We start from the raw sequence: 19910 nt of genomic DNA, 5'->3' as shown, positions 1-19910 counted from the left end.
TACCCCAGGACATTGGGGGCCATACAAACTACTGAGTACCATTCTGAGATGCTGCAATGACATTTCAGCAAAATGGACAAGACTGCTGCTTCATTTTTTCACTTTGATTTTCAGGGTGTCTTTGAACTGAGCCTTCTGTAGGTTGATCATTTTTATTTCTATCAAAAGATGTGGAATCCTTTCGTTCCCTAACATACTACCCAGTCCATATCAGTATAGATATCCAGCATGATATTGTTCCCCATTGAGATCTGATGTGTTTTCAATTTTTATGAGCAGTGTGTATATATGTGTATGTTTATCTCTCTCTCTCTCTCTCTCTCTCTCTCTCTCTCTCTCTCTCTATATATATATATATACACAGGTTGCAAAATATGAAAAAATATATAATAATTACATAACATAAACTATGAACATAAAAAATAAAATAATATATATTAAAAATAGTAACTACATTTGAAAATTATCAAATACACCTTGCATATGCATTTAAACAAATAACGTTAATAGCACCATTTTATATATGCAATCATGTACATTTCAGAGATATACTGGTAGTTGATGGAAAATATCGACATCTATCTGTCCGCACTGCATCAGGGTGACCAACAGATGGCGCCATGTCTCTGTTATGAGGTTATGATGATGCTCTGGCTAAAAAACATAAGCTAGCTCAGCAGTTTTCCATATGATTCAGCGCCATTTTGCAGAAAATCAGAAATATTACACAAGCGTTCCTAACAAATGCAGGCATATATATATATATATATATATATATATATACTATATATATATATATATATATATATATATACACACACACACACAGCCTGTTAATCTTATTTTGTGGCGCAAAAGCAAAAATTGTGACTCAGTACATGGGTCATTCCATGAAATCGTTGCCTTTTCCACTTGGAAAAAGTGAAAAATAAAATAAGTTTAATCAATATTTTTTAAATATCCATGAAATGAAGACAGCTTAAAATGACAATAATTGTATTGTGCCACCTCAGGCTATGTAGTCTAATTCATGACTATTTTTCTACCTCATGGTTTGCTACTTTTGTCAACCCCGTTATGACACAAGCGTTACTAGACACTATAGTTTAATTGAATGATAGGCTATAGACATTAGCTCAATAATATACTGAAGGTGACCTTTAAAATGTTTGAATTTTACACAGACAGTCTTTAACGGGTCACACCTAATCAATGTCATCCCTGTTACCCACATCTCAGAACCGGTCCCTCTAAAGAGTAACAAGTTGACAGTAACAGGTTTGACAATTTCAAACTAATTTGCTCATTTCTAGCTAATGGTCGAGTTCACAAAAGCACATACTGTACACTCTCAAATAAGTTTGCTTGTAGATATTATATTAAATGTAATAATTGTTTAAATTTACATTTTAAAAACGGAAACAGTATTGACACTGCATGATGTCCCCCGTCAGTCAAGCCTCATAAATCATCAAAAAATAGAAGATTATAGAAGTGAGAGAGAAACACGCTTGTGTTTTAAGTGAGAGATGATGTAAACTCCCAGAAGTGATGTCACCTGAATGAACATTATTTCACAAGGGTTTTTAGATGAGGGTAACAGGGCTGACGTGAAATCAAGGGGACACCAATAAAATGATATACTTTATAGAAAAAAAATGCATACTTGTGCCAAAAACATTGCATAACAATGAAACTATATTTAGAACAATAAGCAAATGTGATTTTATGTAATTTTTCATTTTGCAAATTAAAAGTCCTGCTGAAAAAGAAAAGTGAGGGAGAAGCCAAAAACCTTACCATCACAAATGCTATTTAAATTATTTAAAATAATGTTTAATTGACTTTTTTATGTAATATTGATGAAAGCATACATGGTATTATGTGTTTTTTTCAAATTGCACATTTATTTGTTGTTATATTAAATCTATGTTTGATTATTTCTTAGAGACGACCTCTAAATCAACACTAATTTGTGCGATGGTGCAGTGGCCATGAGTTGGTTACAATTGTTTGCATTAGATTAAATTTCTGGTTATAAATGCAATAAACAAACACAATACACAACTGAAGGATACTCGTTAAACGCGTTTCATAAAATCTTGTGTGTTCTGGTGGTCAGGAAATAATGTGATTAGATGAGCTCCTTTACAAAGTGTGTGCAAAAAAGTCACTGCAATCTTAATTCAGTCAGTATTTCTCAAGCTATTGTATTTGATATTTCATTTCTTATTCAAAGAGTCATTTCTTTCTCAGGCAATGTGAAATAAGACGACACAAGACATCTTTATTAACAGTCTGGTTTATTGCATATGACAGATGCGATCTATAAATATTCTTGCTCAGTGAAGATAAACAGATATTGCTGAATTATATTCTCATAATAATCTTTATATTTATATAATATTAATATTATTTCTAACATATTTTCTGTTGAAACAGGAAGGTGGGCTCATGCTTTTTTGTTTTGTTTTTGTAGCTATAGAAAATAATAATTGTGAATGCTGTTTGTATTTGATCATCTTAACTAATCTTTTTAAAATTTATTTGGCTATTTTTTATTATTTTTTATTTATTTTATGATTATAGTTGATTAATAATATGGTTAATAAAATTAAACATTCATAGAAATAAAAATAAATTTAATCTAAAAATAAAAACAGCATAAAATTATTATAAATATTTTCATATATATATATATATATATATATATATATATATATATAAAATTAAGAAATAACTTGTAATCATAAAATAATATAGTTCAAGTAATCATATTATTAATGACCTGTAATCCTAAAATAAAAACAGACAAGTTTGATGGATAACAAATAAAGCTTCTTTTATTATTGCTCCATATTTCCAGTCCACAAAAGGTAGCTGATAGTGGAAAAGGGCTGTTAAATGTAAAGTGTGCTGGTAGTATGTGTGTGTAGTTGATGTACTGTACCTGTCAGTGTTGAAGGTGTGAGAAGCGGCGCCTCCTGCTGGAAGACTGCTGCTGTGTCGCTGCCCTCCAGGGAAGGCAGTAGGTTGTATAGTTATCTCCTGATGGGGCAAAATCACTACCCTGAAACCACACAACCTACTACCTCACCCTGTACGAACATCAGGAGCGTCCCGAGATCACAGTCCTGCAAAACAATCACCTTCATGCCAAAGATCGCACTACAGATGACTGCTGAGACCTCCAGATGCTGAAATATTCTCCCAACTTCCATAATGCGAATGACAAAATGATCTCATATTTCTGCAAAGTACTTTTGAAGCGCACATCTGCGAAAACTTTCCTCGAAAAAAACTGCAGCGGAAGCAGTAGGGAAAAATCAATCACAGTGATCTGAAACGTTTCTTAACAAAAAGATCTTCTGGGAAATCATTTAATATCCTCAAATCAAAATCAAGAAATCAATTAATCATTCGATCCAAATATGCACATCATGTAATTCAGTTTTAATGATTTGTTGATGAATGTTGTCCATCCCAGAGACTTCATCTGTCCCAGCTGTGTGGGTTATTAAGGTTAACAAACTAAACTGTATAAAAAAAAAAAAAAGAGATAAAAATATATAAATATATTAAAATTACAAGCTATTTTTTAAAATTAAAATATACAAATAAACATTCTAAAATATATGACTATTTAAAAAATATATATATATACATTATATATAAAATAAAAAATAAATATTTATTAAATATATGGAGAGATTATTACATTTAATATAAAGTATTAAAATAACAAATTAAATAAACTAAAACGAATAAATAAAAAGTATTAAAAACTATTGAAACATAACAAAAACTAAAACTAATTTAAAAAAATGACAAAAACACACCGAAACCTTGACTAAAATTCAAAATGAAAACAGAAAGACCTAAAAATATATTAAAATATATAAAATAACACACACACACACACACACACACACACACCTCATTACTACAACAAATGAAAAATATATATAACTACCTTATTTCAGCTACTTGCCACATCTCAGACATCAAAATTACAAATTAAACTAAAATGAATAAATTAAAATGATTTAAAAATATATAAAAATACAAATGATGAAAAAACACTAAACCTTTGCCTGAAATTAAAATGAAACCTGAAAATGTTAAAATAAAATTGAATTCAAAAGATGAACAAAAACTATAACAGTTGAGCAATAATACTAAAATAACACTGGTCCATCCGTGGTCAGGCTTAATGGGGAAGATGACGGTGATATTACAGCCTCTTCAGGAAAGACAGTAAGTTGTATAGTTATCTAACAGGAAGGGTGTCACCCTAAAACTATACAACCTACTACCTCACCCCAAAGGACAGTGGGATCCGCTGGAGAGATGTCCTCAACACATCACAGCAGACACGTGAAGCAGCGGTCTTCAACAGCACCTGCGGGGTCCACACTCAGAACCGAACAGATGGAGAGAGGAAATGAACTCGGATACGAAACAAGCAAACTATTCATGAAGAGAAGCGTTTCAAACTCTTGTTCTGTCTTCATCTCTGTCTGTCTGCATCTGTAACCAAGAAAAACAAGTCTGTCAGTTTCTGCTGATTTTATGATCAGTGTTTTCTTTAGGAATAGCTCAGATTTGGGTCTGGTAAAGACGCATGAGGAAAAGCCAAATCCTGTTTGTGTCATTTCCCAACCTGCCTTCTGTCTACCCATGAAACATAATTTATATTTTTAATATTTTTAAACATTTTATTGTTTCAATTTAGAGTAAAAAAAAATTATATATATTTTTTAAAATATTTACACACTTATTTTAATTAAGTTTTTTTTTCCATATTTAAATATTTAATATTTGCTTATTTTATATTTGCTTATTTTATAATCCCAACCTCTATTCTTGCTATTGTTTGTGTCAGATCTCTACTGTCAGCTGAAAACCTCAAAATATGCATAAATATTTATATTTAAATATTTTGTTCAGTTTAAATTTAAAGTAAAGCAAATAAAAAATAAAAAATATATATATTTCTTAAATATGTATTTTAATTATGTATTATAATATTTAATATTTAAATATTTAATTAATTATTTAAATATTGGTGTTAAAAATTAAGCAATAAATATTTATTTTTTAATATTTAAATATTTGTTTAATATTTGTCAACTGAAAACCTCAAAGTATGTATAAATATTTATATTTAAATATTTTAGTTCAAGTGTGTGTGTGTGTGTGTGTGTGTGTATATGTATATATTATTAATAAATATATACAAATATTATAATACATTTTTTTCAATATTTAAATATTTGTTTCATATTTGTCAACTGAAAACCTCATAAAATATGTATAAATATTTATATTAAATTATATCAAATTTAGATTAGACAAAATAATAAAAATAAACATTTTATATACTTTTTTAAATGATGTATTAAAATATTTTATTTAATATTTAAATATTTGTTTATTTTACCTGTATTTAAATATTGGCATTAAAAATGAAGCAGTAAAATAAAAATATTTAAATTAATATTTTACTTATTTTAATATTTGCTAAATATTTTTCATTATCAGTCATTTCATTTCAAAGTTTTTATTTATTGACTAATTTAATGAAAATCAATTGAAAAAAATGCTAGTTTTGCTAACATAAAGCAATTTTCTGAATTTTTAAATCATTTTTTTGAGATTTTTCAAAGGAACATTTTGAATTTCTAAATCATGAATAACTTGAGCTTGATAACTCAGACAGAATTATCGAAGACTTACTGACCTTGACACACAGATTTCTTACTTATTCGTTTTAGTTTATTTAGTTGAATTCTTCAAGTCAAATCAAAATGATGTTGCCTTAACGGAAACTAACTGAAAAATCGTTTTACAAATATTTTGTTTTGGTTAACATTTATTTCAAGTAAACCCATTTATTATTATTATTATTATTTTAGTATTATTTATGGTTTGTTAAGATTGCAGGACAGTTAGACAACCTTGACTTCAAGCTCAACAAAACAGAATCATAATTCAGGAAATATGCTCACCATTTAATAGGTGCGTTCATATCATTACCTGTATAAACTGCATATAAAACTGAATAAATTACTGGACTGAAAACCCCATAAAACTGTGCTACTGTGCTACCCAGCACACCCTTTAATTAGGATCGTCCCGCGCCGATGCGGCGGCCCCAAGGGGCCCTAGGTGCAGACGGGAGGAATCCAGACAGCTGAGTTTGCTCAGGAGACACTAAACAGAGCAGGAGAGGCTCGGCGGGCCCCGGGTTCACAGGGCAGAGGCCTGAAGCAGCTATTTTTATATGCCAGCAGCTCCTGTTACAGATGGGCGGGACTCTGGCTGTGGGGGAGGACCCCTGCGTGATCTCATGAGTTACAGCGCAGGGCATGAGGGCCAACGCAGCTACAGGCCAAAGTCACAAATACACAGCACAAGCATGCAAACATGCAAACCAATCAGAAATGTCTGTTTTGGAGTTTTGGGGTCAGTACAGTTTTTTTTATTTTTTTTTTTTTTTTTTATTCAGCAAGGATGCATTAAATGGATCAAAAGTGAGATTAATAACATTTCTAATACTACAAAAAAAAAAAATATATATAATCATTTCAAAGAAATGCAGTTCTTCTGAATTTTCTATTCATCAAAAATTCCTGAAAAATCTGCATAAAATCTCAGAATTCTGAGAAAATGGTCAGAACTGTGATATTATATTTTGGCATATCGCACAGATTAGAAAAAATAAATAAATAATTAAAAATAAAGCAGGAAGGAAATAAAATAAAATAGTAAAGTAATTTTTTCAAGTAAAATTTTCAAAATGTGCATTAGGAATATACATATTAATTACATTATTTTATTTATCCGAAGTACAATGTCAAACAAAAATAAAAATATCCTGCTGTCCAAACATTAATTTTTATTGGGGTAGTGCATAAAAATGCTGGATTAAGAAAAATTCAATTAAATAAAAAATAAAGCAGTATGGACATAAAATAGTAATCTTTTCATTTTTAATTTGTAAAATTACACTATTTGATTTTATCTGAAGCAAAATATCAAACAATAACAATATCCTGTTGCGCATACACTGATTTTTATTCAAATTATTAAGCATTTGGGGTGTTGCATAAAAAAGCTGAAAATAAAATAAAATAAAATAAAGCAATATGGAAATAAAACAGTAATTGTTTTAAATAAAATCTATATTTTTTTTTGTAAAATTTCATTATTTGATTTTATCCAAAGTAAAATATCAAACAACAATAACAATACCCTGTTGTCTATACACACATTTTTATTCAAATTTTGGGGTATTTCATGAAAAAATGCTGGATTAGAATCAAACAAACAAACAAACTAAAATAAATAAATAAATAAAAATGTGCATTAGTTGTTTTATTTGAAATTTTATGACATTTTTTTCCAAAAAAAGATTAAGTGCATAAACTAGGATGAAAACACATTTACCAAATAATTTACTAAAGGCACATTAAACAGGTCATTTGACTTTACCTCAACAAATAATGTGACTGAATAGACCATTTAATCTCATTACTATTTCCGTGAGCATTTTCTTTACTATGGCATCATTAAAAAACGTTTAAAAAAAAAAAAGAGATACTTTAAAGAGACGAGGAATGGGGAGCAATGATCAATCAATGAGGGCCAGATCAGGTTCACACCAACAATAGCCAGAGGAATACGGCTTGCTCTGATTTCCTCCCCGCTATCATTCCAGCAACTGTTTCCACCTTATTTGTTCATAATTTCCCCAAACGTACACCGTATTTGTCATAACTGCGAGACAATGGCCAATGGAGGCTCTCGGCCAAAGCTGTTCCACCAGCGACTCAACGTAACCTCAACTGAACTGCTCTTCGGCCAAACTAGCCTTGTTAACCTTAGTTCCCTGTAACTGATACAATGTGAAAAAGCGATTTAGTGACAGGCCAGAAAAGACTTATGTTCCGTGTCTCTGGTCAGAGTCAGTCTGGTGTATTCATGAAGGAGAGCAGCTGCATCCTGTTATTAAAGCGGAGCGCTAACCTTTGCCAACAGCACCTGACAAGCCCACTCTCAGCCGCTTACAGTCTCGTGTACTGTACCCCACGCCACGCCAGGAGCCTTAAAGCCACAGAATCACAATTATTTAGCCCACTCACCCGCATATGCGTCAAACACTTCAGGAGAATTTCTTCTTTCTGTTCTTTCCATGTAATGATGATTCATAGTGACCATGTTTGTCAAGTTCCTAAAAAACCCCCCAGTGAAATAGTTAATGCATCGCTCTTTATAATATACAATAGCTTTGTGTGAGATATAAGTTTGAAACTTTTTGAGTTTTTATTGGAAATCTTAATTGCATTTGTTATGCATTAATGCATTTTAGAATCCAGAAGCAAATATAAAACAATCTTAATATATATCATATCATAATCTATCTATCTATCTATCTATCTATCTATCTATCTATCTATCTATCTATCTATCTATCTATCTATCTATCTATCTATCTATCTCTCAAGTAATCAGTAATGAGTAATCATTTAATTAAAATAAAAAAGTGCATTAAAATGTATTTCAATGTAAAATTACATACTTTTTTATTTTAATTTACCCAATAACAATATCCTGTCCATCAATTTAAATTGTATTTATTATTTACTTTTTTTGATTTTATTTGATTAGGATGAGTTTGTTTCTTCATCAGATTTGGAGAAATGTAGCATTACATCACTTGCTCACCAATGGAAATGAATGGGTGCCATTAGAATGAGAGTCCAAACAGCTGATAAAAACATCACAATAATCCACACCACTCCAGTCCATCAGTTAACATCTTGAGAAGAGAGGAGTTGTGTGTTTGTGAGAAACATATCCATCATCAAGGCATTTTAACTTTAAACTGGTTAAAATATGAGTCCTTCTCCAGTCAAAAAGTCCATCATCTGTTGTCATCTCATATCAAAATCCACCCACATATTTGATTAGAGCTGCTTTGGCTTGTAATTGGTGCTTGATATGTACAGATTTCTCTCCTGATTCAGACAAGAAAAATTTTTCATTTGAGAAAGCAATATCATGGACAGAGGACTCGTATTTTAACCAGAAGCAAAGGTTTGAAGTTAAAAATGTCTCAATGATGGATTTGTTTTTTTACAAACATGTAGCTTTTGGCTTTTCTAAGTCATTAATTGATGGACTGGAGTGGTTTACTTGTGGATTATTGTGGTGTTTTTATCAGCTGTTTGGACTCTCATTCTGACGGCACCCATTCACTGCAGAGGATCCACTGATTTGCTCCATTGGATTTCTCCAAATCTGATGAAGAAACAAACTCATCTGCATCTTGGATGGCCTGAGGATGAGAAGATTTCAGCAAAACTTCATTTTTGGGTGCAATTGTGGATGCAATAATGGGTAAGATGATAAATAATATATATATATATAAATTTTACACAATTATGGCATTTTTAATTGTACTGAGGTTACTATTTTTGATAGCAAATTTATATTTCACTTGTAGCTGTGGAACGTAGCATGATCTAAAAACCCTTAAGATGTGGTAGCTAGTTTAGAGAGACTTTCAATCAGAAAAATAACCCAAATTTCTCCTGGTCCGCTTGTGAAGTTTTCCCGTTACATATGTGAGTGCGTCACACCGTGTGAGATCCCATGCCATGCTGCGTGGCCATCTGCTCGGTGGAAATGTAAGCAGACACAGGTTGGTGGGAAAGGAACTCTCAGAGAGATTTCTGTGCTGCGCTCCTACAGGAGGTGGCATGGAAATCCGTGTGCATTGGGTACAGTTATGCAATATAGATCAGAATTCATTTTTACACAGCAATATGGATGGTGTTTCTTGCCAAAACCAAGTAGGGGAACAGCAGTAACTGGTACGATGACAATCCTGGGCCTGTTGCGTAAAACTAGCATTGCTTACTAGCAGCCAACAAACCAGTTTTACTTTTTTGCTCTAAGAGTAAGTCAAGTGATTCGGGAAAAATATTTATATATTTTTTAATCCATAATCAATTATAAAACAATAATAACAGCCAGATGCCCTTCCTCTAATTTTTTATTGCATAGAAAATGTTGGATGGAAACACCTTTTTTCTTCCCCCAAATGAAATTTTAAAATGTTCATTAAAAATGTATTTTTTTAATGTCGTTATCTAACAAGAAGTGCATATATTTTGATGGAAACAGGTTTAACAAATAATTTACTAAATGCACAAAAAAGGTCATGCAAGTTTAACTCAATGTGGCTGAATAATTTGCTCAAATGATTATTTCAACTCAACTTTTAGCATTCCTGGCCTTTTGTGTAAGACTAGCATTGCTTACTAGTAGCAAACAAACCTGTTTTACTGCTCTTGCTCTTATATTAAGTCAAGTGCTTCTGGGAAAAACTATTTTCATATCCATATTCAAATATAAAACAGTAATTACAAAAAAATAATTTTCAATATGTTCATGAATTTTTTTAACAAAACTTTTATGACTATTTTTATCTTGCAAGAAGTGCATATACTATGATGGAAACATAAAAATAACAAATACACAAAAATAATTTACGAGATGCACATCAAAACTGTGAACTAACAAACAATTAACAATGCAGATTTCACCCAGTGTGAGTTATTTTCCAGAGATAAATAAGATAGATATTCCCCAACAGTGCTATAACTAGCCAAACTAGGAGGGATTTCAGCTGGTAAAGGTGGTGAGAGAGATCACAATGCTGCTATAGATCCTTGCCAATGCTGAAAAAATAAGTTTGTGGCTCAGATCCAAGGTCAGGACTCTGAGAGGGACAGATGGATGCTGTGAAGGCGCTTATTTACATGCAGTCAGTTGGTGACAATTAAGCGGCTAAATAAGAAGGAATGCTGTTATTTCTTTCTTGTTCTCTTAAAAGGCTCCAAAAGGGGGTTTTCGCAGCACCGTCTTAGAAGACTAACTCTGGGCTCCAAAAAAATCATTCTGTGAACACTTCTTAAAAGAAGCCTTTTTTATTAGTGTTAAGAACATTTTAAATCATATAAACAACCTTCTTTGACTCTTAAAAATAAAGGTTCTCATTGGCATCTACAGTTCCACGAGGAACCTTTAACTTCCAATCTTTCTATTCCACAAAAGATTCTTTATAATGGAAAAAGGTTTGTCAGATTATTAAAATGTTCTTCAAACTAAGAAAAAAAAGGTTATTTTAAGAACTGATAACTGATGGGTTCTTTGGGGAACCAAAAATGGTTCTTCCATGGCATCACTGCGAAAACCTCTTTTTGGAATCTTTATTTTTGGCTTTTATGGCTCCATGAAGAACCTTTAACATTAATAGAACCTTTCCATTCCACAAAAGATTCTTTACACTCTTAAAAATAAAGGTTCTAGATTGGCACTGATGGTTCCATGAAGAACTATTAACATCCATGGAACCTTTATGGTTCTGTATAGCAGAAAAAGGTTTTTTCAGATTATTACAATGTTCTTCACACTAAGAAAAAAGATGGTTCACTGAAAGGTTCTGTTGCATCCCTATGAAACCCCCTTTTGGAAACTTTATTTTTTTAGAGAAGTATCTAATAAAGAACCTTTATTTTTAAGAGTGATAGCCTACAATGCTCATCTCCAACTCATTTTTGTTCTGTCCAAAGTTGTGCATTTCAGAGCAAACTCAGAAATATAGGCACAGATCACATGACTTGCACTTGATTTATCAGCTACTGTAAACATAACAAATAATAATCAGCTGTAAACAAGATGATGGCAACAGTTTAACACACTTGACCAATTTTTGACAAATATTAACCAAAAACAAATTATTCCACAAATTTGAAGACATTTTACTGTCAGTGATAAAACATCCAGCTGCCTTTGAACAAGTCTCTCACCCTCCACTCAGGAGGATGAAATTACATTATTTAAAAAATGAAAACTTCAATAAAAGCATAAAAACATCTTAACTAGATAGGAGCTCTGTTAGCACCCACAGTTTTGTCGTGACTTGTGGGTAGGCGAAATGACATGTGGATCATTCACAATCAAGACTAAATCTGGAAATATGTCCACAGCGGCTGCACTAGGAGTTAATGCAAAATACCACAGATGAACTGGGTTAAAAAAATGAACCAAAATATATTACCATACTTCCCCAGTTCCATTAAGAATTGCAGACATTTTTTTTGCATCACAATTTTCTGAAAAATTATTTAAAAACAAAAACAAATGATGCATTATCTAATAAAATGTGCAGTCATTTACATATATTTCCAGAACATATATATGAACACTGGACAAAGCCTGATTCAAAATTCTAATTTCATTCTATTTACATATTAGAGTAAAAGGTTTTTACAGATGGGATTTTGGATTTCTGTTTTTATTGCTTCGTAATTTAGTAAATACTGTCAAAAGCCAAAATAAAGTCATTTTCACTATGCTGTTAGGAATAAAATGATGTATAAATGACATATAAAAAAACCCTTCTATAAAAAGCCTCAGAATATAGAGAGGAATAAAACTTTAAAATTTGGTGTATGTGAGTGCTGCTGAAGTAGAGAAACAAACTCGTTTTGAGTAAACGACCTTTAAAGATATGCAGCGTAATTGAAATCTACAAACATAAAGAGATAAAGTTCAATAATAAAATCAGGTGAATGACACATGAACAAACCCTTCTATGAAATCCTTCAGAATATAAACAGGAATAAAACTGTAAATTTTGGTGTATGTAAGTGCTGCTGAAGTGGAGAGACAAACTCATTTTGAGAAAATTGTTATTGAATATATAAAATATTAAATATAAAATATTATAAAATATTGTAATTGAAATCTACAAATGCAAATAGTTTAAGTGCAATAAAAAAGTATAATTTGCCTTAAGTCAACACATTATGAAAAGCAAAATCCCAGAACTGACCAGTGCATGAAAAAAAAAAAAATGTTTTTGCCTGTAGTGTCTTGCTTTATTTACTCTTTTGGACAATTTAGTGATTCTATTAAAGTTTAGCTCTACGGTGGTAACTGCACTGGGCAATTCACACATGAATTTTGACATCTGCTTTGTTATTATGGGATTGTCAAGTTGGCTTTGGACTCTAGAGGGCGACACTATCAGGTGCATAAGAAAGTAAATGTGTTTTCCACCAGGGTAGAACATACAAATGTGTATTATATTCATTATACTGTTTAGAAACAGTAGTGAAACTACTCTTTTCTAAAAAAAAAAATATTTCTGATTCATTAAACAAATAAAATAATTGTGAAAAAACAATCAATGCATTTCAGTTCATCTTATAGTTTAGAATACAGACCATCTAATCAATAAATATAAAGCCACCGCATGAGATTGTTAAATGCACAGGCATTCATTTCCTAAATTAAAATTTTTTCCCCATGTTATTAAAGTAGTTATAAAAGATAATAATATCCGTACTGACCTGTGCAGGGCTGCATCTTGGTTAGTCCATTTCAAACTCTACTTTTGCCTGAAGAAAAAGACACAACATATATTATTATAATTGTAATACTTATATATGTAAACACAGTTACTGCTGTATTTGTGGTATTTCACTCTATACATGTGATCCTGAAATAACACTTTTTTTTTAATTAATCCATGCTTTTCATAAACATTTCGCTATTTGTTTATTGAAGTAAATCATCAATATGCTTAATTGATGACTGTGAGGAATTATTTATCAAAGATCAACAAAAGGTGAAGTAATTAGTGATTATTAAATCAGCTGATTATGAAAAACTGAACAGAGGAGGTTAAATGTGAATATGCAATTCAAAAAGATGTCCTACAAATTTTATATTTGGTGATTCTGCAAAAAAAAAAAAGACATGACATTAGTTGGAAAAATGCCAACAAATTTTGAATGCATTTCTCATTAAAGCACATAATTTTCATTTACAAACTAAAAACGAGCTAGTACAAATATAAAAAATACAAGGTGTTGTAACTTAAAACAAAGATAAAAAAAAAAAACAGAAATTAGCATCATTATCTAATGAATCCAGTATGGACACATTTATAATTATTAAAGAATAACTGAGAATTTCCAAAAAAACAAAACAAATCTAAGCTTTTAGAGTTCAAAAGTTAAAATGTGTTGTGATGTGTGAAGATTTGTATTCTTTTATGCATTAAAATAAATTTTCTTTGACATGCTTTATTTCTTTATTATGAACCTAAGTACTGTGCAGAGTTTTTTTTTTTTTTTTTTTTTTAAAGAACATATTTTAGATAATTCATTTTAAAATATACATTTAAATATAATATGTAATATTTTGTTATCGATTTAGCGTACAACAATCAAAAACAATAAAAATGTAAAACTTTAAAAATATATTAATTTTTAATTACACTATTGAACATTAACATGATAAACATGTAAATTGTGGGACTATAATTGTATTTTAATTATGTAAGTGACTCTTCATGACTATACATGCACACGAACACACACTCTTTCATCCTTTTACTTTTTTTTGTCTCACTTTTCTGTAAAACAAAATGGCAAAAACACGAAAAGATGTGTAAATCCGTTTTGCCACTAACAATCATGCAACAAACTTTACAAAGGATTATCTAGCAGTAAATGACCCAATAAATCTGTCAGCTAACACAAATTATCCTAACATTGTGGTGAACTCAATGAAAGTTCGGACTTTGGAGAAGAGAAACAAATTATGATTAAATATATAATTCGTTATATTACACGAACATTTGTGCAGTGTATTTAAAAATGTACGGAATGAATGTTGCGTGTCTTTGTATTGCACTGGTAATGTCTCAAACATATTACATGCAAAACATCAGAAACAAAGACAATTACTACGAATTTAATAGGTTTAAAAAAAACTTAAATGGATTTAACCAAACATAAAATGCAGCACAATAAATGTCCTGCAGTGCATCATAAAAGCCGTGATTCTGCAGTGTTATTTTGGGACTAAAATGTCTACAGTAGGTTAGACAATACACACGTTAATAGACAACAATTCACAATCACACACTAAAAGTGTCACTAAATGTTATACGTGTTATAATATCTGCAATTCTGGTTATTGTGTGTTTGCTAGTTTAGTTAAAAAAAATTAAAAGGCGAGTACACACACACACACACACATGCTGACGACAATGCAAAACACACACACACATATATTTTACCATTAAAATTATACAGATTTAATATAAAGCTAATTATAATTAATAGACTAACTCTAAAACCTGTACGAATCATTTTGCACTTTGCACAAAATTAAAAAACAAAACACTGATTTCAATTAAGGATCGCTTTTATCTAAGTGAGGACCTTAAAAGGTAAAAGGTAAAAGTGTGTGTACATACATATGATATGAGCCAGTGTTTCAGTTTTCAACAAATGTGCACAAAATAATTAAATTATGAAATAAAACCAGGACTTGTGTGTGTGTGTTTTGGTAAATAAACTACTTTCGACAGAACATTACTGTCTTAAAATATAGTGGCAACTCTAAAACAATTAATCTGCTGTCTGGGGTTTAATTTTGTCAATATAATAGAACCATTTTTTCTATATTGACTTAAAATACCGAAAGAGCTCAATTCACACACTGAACCAAAATGGTGGACTTCACACACACTGAGGCCCAAATTACTGAGGAATGAGAACCTCTCACTGCAGGCCGTGTGTGTGTGTGTGTGAGACCAATCGAGTTCAAAAATATTTAGAACTATCCCAAAATTCAATTTAAAGCTGTGTAGTAAATTTTTGCCATAATAAATATGTGTTTTTAAGTACTTCTAACTGCATGCCTGACCAATCAAGATGCAAATATTTAGAACTATCCCAAAATTCAATTTTAAGCTGTGAGATATATGTATTTTTGAAAAACTTCTGTAAAAGTGTGTGTGTGTGCAAGCATGTGGAGCTAATATATAATTCACAATTAAAATGTTAGAAGTCTCCGCGTTCGATGAAGTGCCCTGTTCCTGCTTTGGTAGTTCTTTGCCAACCACAGTGAAATCCCAAAGTCAGCAAATTCAATGACAACTGCAGGTAAAATCACACACAAACACACACACACACACACACACACACACACACACACACACACACACACACTAGGCCACAATCCGGGACTCCAATTGAATAATTCCACACCCACAATAACAGTTATAGCAGGAGTATTTGGCTGGAAGGCATAAATTTACACGCGTTACAGCACAATATCAAACTCTCTGTCCTAAAAACTACCTGAGAATTATTAGAAACAACCGACCTTTACAAAAAACACAATCCCAAATTCTACAAATCAGAAATAACCAATAGTAAATAAATATTGTTCTAGTTTCAGAATTCACTGTAATATTATTTCGGGAATATATTTATAAAATCTAGTGTTTCAATATTTAGCTTTAATTTATAAAATACCCCGATACATATAAATATATGAATTATATCTAAAATTTAGGGACGCCATATTGTCTTAAAAACTTAAAAAAGAAATTTACATTAAATTGATCATAAATGTGTTAATCATAATTATCAGGAATATATAACAATTTTGTTGCTTTTAAAATGCATGGTGCAAACACATTACCTTAACAGAGGGTTTAAAATATATTTGATCAAAAAGCACACATACAAAAAAAAAAAAATCACTGTATACAATGGCAATTAAAATAAATATATTTAAATTCAAAGAAGAAAAAGATTGCAATGAATAAAAATCACAGTTAGCTCAGTACAATGGATCAAAGACCCAGTTCTGTTGCCAAGATTGTAATTCAACAGAGGCCAAATACAAAGAGTAAAGCCAGGATTATTGCTACCGATTATAATTTAGTAAGATTTAACAACATTTTGACCCAAATTTAAATACTGCAAAATACATTTTTCACCATGTTATATTTAATAAAACAAGGCCGCTATATAAAAAAGTTTCAGTTATCAACATGGTTGAAAACGATCAGCATAAGCAAACTTAAGATACATAATTGTAATCAGAAATTTATTTTGGAGAGTTTACTGCATTTGCAGGCATTTCAGAATAGTACTGAATTCCGCGACGCTTCGTAAATTCAAATTGCAAACAATGTGAAAATGCACAAAAGAAGTTTGCCGGTGTCTTTGCATTTTATCTGAATCAGTGCATTTTAATCGCCGTACGCTGTGCTTCCGAAATGTATGTTATAAATGCTTCCATCATGTAAGCAATCAGTGTATCGAAAAGGGAAAAAAGCATGCACACACACATACACACAGATTTGCACACGCTGCTGTGACTTACACACATCTGCGAGGACGTCAGCGTCCGGAGGCAGCGCTTCCCACAGGCCTCTTTTTTCTTGCTGCGGAGAGAAAGAGAGAGAGGGGCTGCGAGTCCGTCCCGTTCCGTTATCCCGTCTGGTCTCCAATTCCAGTTTCTCCTCTCGGCAGGCCAGCATAGGGCTCTGGTTAGGCTCTCCGGCTGTTCGGCTGGGCCTCTGGAACAATAGGAGGCCTCCGGGGCGTCTGGGAGGCGTGTGTGAACACCGTCTGTGGACCGGAGCGCGTCTCGCTGAATGGTGCGTGTTAGCAAACACACAATTAGCGTGTCTGCCACATGCAAATGGTCCCGCAGTTACCACGGCACATGCGATCGGCTCTCGAAGGCCCGAGGAGCATCAAACAGGCTTGAATAAACGCCCCCACCTCTTCTTTCACGATCCTCTTTTTCTGTGTCTTCCCCTCCCCTCGCAACCATCCTTCACTTTTTTCTGCGTTAGTTGCACGGATGCATGCGAGTTTGCATTTTCCACTCACCCCCGACGTTTCCTTGTGCAGATCACTGATATTTTCACTCGCCTTTTGTGAGCAATTGGCACCTGTCCCAGAGTGGAGCAGCTTCACTCCGGAATCCCCTGTCCGAATGCATCGGGAACGGGTAAGTCGTAGGTCAGTACTTCCAATTGGCAAATCCAGCAGGTTTTTGGCCTGGCCCTGCACCGGCGTGGGCTGCGGGTCAAGGTGGACTCGGCCGCTCACTGAAATTGAAAAAGAAAATGTCAAAATAGGCACTTCGCAAACCGAATGCAGTTGCAAACCTTGCTAAAATTCCGCAATCGGGTGCATGAAAAAGCACAGAAACATACTGGAAATCTGGGAGCGTGTTGGCAGGCTTGTGGGGGAGCCTCTTTCGCGCTCTAGTCAGGAGGCCCTCACTGTAAAAAAAAAAAAAAAGAAGAAGCTTGGTTTTTTCTTTCCCCTTTATCCCCCTTACACTCTCTAAACTAGTCTCCAGTGGGTCTCCACCTTGCAAAAACAGCGGAGCTCGAGGAACCCGTACGGAAAGCGAAAGAACGGTGGAGAGGGAAAGAGAGATATGAAACTGGAGACGTAGAGGGGTGAAACTCCTCATCAGACGTCCCACATGGCCTTGCACTTGAAAGAGAGAGAAAAAGAGAGAGAGAGAAGTGGGAGGGCGGAAAAACTGCAAGTACGGAGCGGGAGGAGAAAGACAGAGAGAGAGAGAGAGTGTGACATAGATACTCCTCCCCCAGCGCGCAGACTCAGTGTGTTTTCTCTCTCTCTCTCTCTCTCTCTCACACACACACACACACACACACACACACACACACACACACACACACACACACACACACACACACACACACACACAGATAATCCAACCAGAAAGAAAGAAAAAGGAGTGGAAACACAGCAGAAGAACGCAACTTTCTGCAGAAAAAGTATTTGAAACTTCGAATTCCACACAGTTTCTGAACGTAAACAGTAGATTTATTGTTAGTTCTTCTTTCCATCAAACATTCATTTGGTTGCTTTAAAGGTTTGCTTTAAAAGTACACTTTAACATTTCGAAACCCTGAATGCTGCAGGTTTATTTCTTCTCGAACACAAAGTAGACTTCTCCGAACAATCCAAAAAGGACTGATAACACCACATATAACCCCAAAAAATGAAATGGCGTGTCCAAGTATTTGATGCCAAAATGGCATTGTTCACATGTATGTCCGGACTCAACAAGCTAATTTTGAATTCTGCACATGAACGTGAAAAAAGGAGGATTTTTGTTCACTAACAACTTAAACTTCGGTGTCTTCCTCAAATAAAGTATAATGTTACTTTAAACCATCAAGTTCACTCGACTTTGAAAATAGAGTTTCCTAAAACAGACATTTTCCGAATCTTACTAGTTCATTTAAATTGTCCACTATACATGTCCAGTAATTACCTTAATTTAACTTTGACTTCTTAATGCATCAAGTGTCATATATCATCTCGAGGTCTTCACTGACTAAACTTATTAGGGGCGAAACGGTTTGTCATAGTGGAAATTACACTGAAACTCATAACAGACGGTTGTAATTTATGCACAAAAAAATTTATAAATCATTTTCACATTATAAATATTGAAATGGTAACTTTTTGTTTACACCATAGTTTTAAAAATGCAATCAATATTTTTACAATGCATTTTCATAGTTTCAGACTAGGGTCAGGACAAATATTTGAAAGAAAACCTAAATGAAAGCATTTCTTAAAAGCAAAAATTAAAGTCTGTTGGTTAATATAAATCAACTCCTGGTTCATAAAAGTGCCTGTACTTAAAGAAACACCCACATCCAACCAATCAGAGTCTCCGCACTGGATTTGAGGAACAGCTCTGACCTTCCAGCCAATGAGAAAGGAGGAAAATGGACAGGCTCCACCCCCACGATACTGCTCTCCTCACGTGCCCTTTCTCTCTCTCTCTTTCTCTCTCTCTCTATCTCTCTACCCTTCGTTCATCCGTCCATCTGCCCCGTTCCCTTGAATCCCTCCCTTGCGGTGACAGAACGAGGCTGGGAAAGAAAACGACAAAAAACATTAGACGTTCCCTCAAACACACCCTCACCGTGCTGCAAGGGATGTGTGGCGATATCG

At 32.9% G+C, this 19910-nt stretch overlaps 1 long non-coding RNA gene across 6 annotated transcripts in view; it reads right to left on the bottom strand.

The window, feature by feature from the left end:
• Positions 1 to 4074: 4074 nt before the first annotated feature.
• The window catches only part of LOC109081955, a 42725-nt gene continuing 26889 nt past the window's right edge, over positions 4075 to 19910 (bottom strand). For 5 of the 6 annotated variants that reach the window (XR_006158550.1, XR_006158553.1, XR_006158549.1 and 2 more), the window contains 3 exons: positions 18119 to 18187; positions 17275 to 18010; positions 11309 to 13478 (listed from right to left, as the gene is read on the bottom strand). This is a non-coding gene — a long non-coding RNA (uncharacterized LOC109081955). Of the gene's footprint in view, positions 4531 to 11308; positions 13479 to 17274; positions 18011 to 18118; positions 18188 to 19910 lie in introns of those variants that run through there. The other variant, XR_006158552.1, reaches the window with a different exon arrangement.

This window comes from Cyprinus carpio, chromosome B25, assembly GCF_018340385.1.
Source record: "Cyprinus carpio isolate SPL01 chromosome B25, ASM1834038v1, whole genome shotgun sequence".
Classification (NCBI taxonomy): Eukaryota; Metazoa; Chordata; class Actinopteri; order Cypriniformes; family Cyprinidae; genus Cyprinus; species Cyprinus carpio.
This window is presented reverse-complemented; position numbering and strand designations above follow the sequence as displayed.